This window comes from Myotis davidii, unplaced genomic scaffold (genome assembly GCF_000327345.1).
Source record: "Myotis davidii unplaced genomic scaffold, ASM32734v1 scaffold8, whole genome shotgun sequence".
Classification (NCBI taxonomy): domain Eukaryota; kingdom Metazoa; phylum Chordata; class Mammalia; order Chiroptera; family Vespertilionidae; genus Myotis; species Myotis davidii.
This window is the reverse complement of record NW_006299520.1, coordinates 2,403,388-2,407,683: the sequence shown is the minus strand read 5'-3', so window position 1 is coordinate 2,407,683 and position 4,296 is coordinate 2,403,388. Positions and strand designations below refer to the sequence as shown.

At 41.7% G+C, this 4,296-nt stretch overlaps 1 long non-coding RNA gene across 1 annotated transcript in view; it reads left to right on the top strand.

Annotated features, from left to right (window-relative positions):
- Positions 1 to 633: 633 nt before the first annotated feature.
- LOC107184898 overlaps positions 634 to 4,296 on the top strand; it is a 32,967-nt gene continuing 29,304 nt past the window's right edge. Inside the window, exon 1 of the long non-coding RNA XR_001515797.1 lies at positions 634 to 735. This is a non-coding gene — a long non-coding RNA (uncharacterized LOC107184898). The remainder of the gene's footprint in view (positions 736 to 4,296) is intronic.

The window sequence follows — 4,296 nt, the reverse complement described above, 5'->3', positions numbered from 1 at the left end:
AGGAGACAGATGTGGAGGGCACCAACCAAGGAGAAAAAAATCATTTTTTGGCAACCAGATAGATATGGGTAATGAGAGACAGGAAAGATCCAACAATCACTCCAATATGTTGAGAGGGGATAACTAGAAGAATGACAATGCCATTGAGAGATATAGAAAAGGCAAGATGAAGAGCTGAATATGGGAGGAAATAATGAGTTCTGTTCTAGACATGTTGAGTTTTAGAAGAAACAATTTGAAATACCTGACACTCAGAAGAAAGGTTAGAGTTAACTGTCAATTGGAATCCATTCTCACCTTTTTTCATACTAACAGAATTGTAGCTAGCTATGATTGTAACAGTACATTCCCAAGCCCCTTAGAATTATCTCACATGACAAAATTCCCCCAACTGTGATGTGAACAGAAGTAACACATGCCTGTTTTAGACTTCTACATGTGTGCCTCCATGTTCTTTAGGCTTGAAATGTTGATACTCAGAGCCACTTTGGAAGTCAGATGTTGAGATGGTAGAGCTACTATCAATCGGCAATTGACCTGAAACTCCCTCACTAGAATTTTTCATGAGAAACTTCCATTGTCCTTAAGTCACTTAATTGTTTTTATTCTTTTGTCAACAATTTAGATCAGCCTTACTATTACCTTGAATTGGTACCTGGAAATCAGATTCCGTGGCATTGGATTAGCAGTTAAGCTTGAAACCTGGAATCCTTGGATGTTGTGGGAAAATTTTCAGTAAGTCAATTGCCTATGATAAATTGGAAGGCAGGGTGAGTGCTTAATAGGCCTGAAGCTTTACGGGAAGCATTAGTAAAAATTTCCTCTGGTGGCTGCTCCTTGGTACTTTTAGCAAGGTAAAAAATGAAAAAAATAAGAACTTTGTCAAGAATTGATAGGTTTTCTAGCAGAAGTTAAAAGAATTTAAGGCCTTGCAGTTTTGGAAAAGCTTCTGTACCTCAAATAGTGGGAGAGAAAACTTTTGTTGCTTAAATGTCTCCCGTAAGACTTTTCAGTCAAACAAAAGGACCCAGCCCTGCTGCGAAAGAGTGAATTGAAATATGGACTTCTCAGGGAAGCCTATATTCAGCTGACCTCAGTGGAGGCCGATGAAGGTAAGAGAGAGGCATAGGGCAAGAGAGCAAGGAGACAATATAAACATATATGTTATGTCCAGAAAAGAACTTATGGATAATGAAACAAATACTTCTAGAACTTATTAAGTATTTTTAGGGAAGCGTGTTGCCAAAGAAATCGTGAGCCTATTTTGCAAAAGTTTGTGACAGTTTAAGTAACAAATTCTGGGCTCCCGAACTTGTAGAAAAGCTATCACGCAGGAAAGGCATCATCCCTAGTAGTCATTTCACATGTGATATGGGAGGTCATAGTCAAAAAAAGACCTTAATCGAGAATCAAGTCAATGTCCATGGAAATTCATGGAGGAGGGAGTTCTTCCCAGAAAGCAGAAGGAGGTTTAATTGGAGAACTTCCTCCACAGCCAGGGCAGGGCCCCTCACAGTACCTGTCCCAGAATGCCCTTATCATTGCTTTCTCTGCCCACTCCTTCCCTGCTACCTGTTTTATTTTTGCAAGAATTTTCTCCCAATAAATCTCTTGCATGCCTAATTCAATTCTGCCATCTTCCTGGAGAATTATATCAGCGATATTAGCAATAGCCCAAGAAAGCAGGCTGTAAAATGGGGCTTGAGAACTGGCTCACGCCCACTACCCAGCTGGCAAAAAGGACTCCATCCCATTGACTATGGGGCATGGAAACTCCTGGCACAAGGTGACAGGCCAATGGCTAAAACTTTCCCCAGTGTTGATCTGGTGAGAAGTCCTGCTGGAGAGGAATAACCTTGTTGATGAGATGATTCAGGCATTCGAAAAATGTAGCTGGAATGTTATCTGAAAGGGTAGAGAGTTGCTGGTTATGAATAAGTTGCACTGATGCTTAGCAGAAGGATCATGAAAAAAAAATGAGGGTAGTTAAAAACTTTAAAGAATCTGTGTGAGAACTGCCAGGCCTCTTGGCCCTTATTTCTTGCAGTGGAAGAGTGAGCACTGCTGAGGAGCAAGCTCAGACCTCAATAGCTAGAATTGCAGAGCTCCAGGGAAATTTAAATGCTCAGTCTCAAAATATCTGTTATGCTAAGGTCGGGGCACTGGTTGGGAAAACCGGGTATCACTGAAACTGGGGGCTGATACCCTAAGAAATTTGGCTTGGAACCCAGACTTAATGAGGGCCCCTAATAAGAGCTTGAGCTTCCCCAGTATGAAAAGAGCATACACACTTCTCACCCCTGCAAGTCTACAGGTGACTCCTTGGAACATTTACCTCCATCTCTTTTCCTGCCGGCCAGGCCTATACTTAGATTGAATCCCAGCATAGCTTGGTTGGAGATGGAATGAACCTGATAAGACAGGGAAGATTATATACCAAAAGAGCTGCAAGAATACACTACAGGAGACAAGGCAATATGCCTGGGATTGGAATTTAGAGGTGCTCGATCAAGGGAACCACAAATAAGATTGAGCAAACAAAAATTTCCTTACTTGGAGATCCAATTGGGCATCTCTTGGTTCTCCCACAGCAACTGTAACTACTCATGCCAATTGTAACTCCCACATCAACTGTCATTGTAGCACATGCAGCAACCATGCCCTAAGAAGGGTACTACTACTAAGGGCCCAGACCGTTCAAGAATGAGGGTTTGGGTCACATACTTGGTAAATCCCCAACCTGCAGAGGTCATGGTTGACTTAGAGAGGAATTTAGAACAAATAGTAGAGGAGGGGAAAGGTGAGTCCTTTTGTGGCCCTGAGACCAACTGCAGCAATGTGTGCTATACTTCATCCCACGAACTTCCCTCTTTTAAATTTCCACTCGGTTGGAGAAGTCCACAGAACCATAAAGGAGCTGCTCCTGAACATGTGTAGATGTGTGGATCTATGCAGTGCAAGCAAGGGGTGGACTGTAGAAGGCAGTGAAGGTGCATTGTTTAGATCCTAGGAGAACCGACAGTAAAGACGTCTGTTGTATGGCTGTCTCCATCGGCCATACCTTTGGATCTTCTGCAGAGTTAAAGCTGAGTCACATGCTCCTCAGGCATGCTTCCAGCCAGTGACTGAGCATGGTGTCGAAACCACAACCAGGCCACTCCATAACCTCCTCAGGTCGAGTTAGTGCTTCTTCTTCTGTGTTCCTGTTATATCTTCCACTTTCCTATGCTACTGGTCTTTGCCTCTCAATGTATTTTTTTCTAGTTTTTATTTTCAGTATGAAAATTTGTATATAAGTTTTACATGAAAATTTTTCATTGGCATCGACAGTTTTGTGGCATGCTAATTTTTACTTAACGTTAGATACTGGACAATTTTGTTAAATGTTTTTTGCCTGCAAAGGTTGAGTTTATTGAAGACGTGATTATTGCCTTTGAGGCAAAGGGAGTAACTTTGAAAGAAACAAGGATATTTAAAAGGGAGAAGGAATGATATTTTAAGACTATAAAACAAGTTGGAAAATAGGTAAGAACTGGAGTAGAAGAAGCAAGAATGTCCTGCCACTTAAAAATGTTGATGCCTTGGGGAAGCAAGACATGGAAAGGGATGGCCACATGATGAATCTAGGGATGCCAAATTGCTTTTTACCTTGGCAAAGATTCCTACTTTATACATGCAGTCCAGAGCAAGGACCCTCTGGCCTTTTAGACACTGTGGGCTTTGATAATGAGGATGTCCATGGGAAGCATAATGGACAAGAGGCTGGAGGTCCTTCTTCTACCTTCCAAGCACCATCAACCAGGTACCTCTTAGACTTGTACTGCCTTGGGAAATACAATTAAGACTGAGATTTTTTCTTATCAAATGAATGATTTAACAAGGTTACATTTACTTTGATTAAAAAGAAAGGGACCTGTCTTACAAACTTGCATTGTATGTGTTAGATGGAAGTGGTAGTGGGAAGGAGAGATTAAACTCATTATTCTCCTTTTGGCATAAATACATCTACCAGACTGATCTTCCTTTAGACAGAGTAAGAGAATCACTGTCCAAAGCAGTGGCTTATTGGAGTTGCATAAATTGATCAGAGAATGTGGAGTGAACAACAACCTTTCTCTTGGGACAATACTTGGCCAGTACGTGCAGTCCTGATTCAGTCTGTGCGTTGACTGAGAACAAAGGTGCTCTGATCCCATGCTGGGGGAGTACAGCTCTGTGTCCTCTGGGAATACTATACACAACATCTCTAAGACATTACCAAACTTCGTCCATTTGTCTAATCAAAGAAGCAGTGGG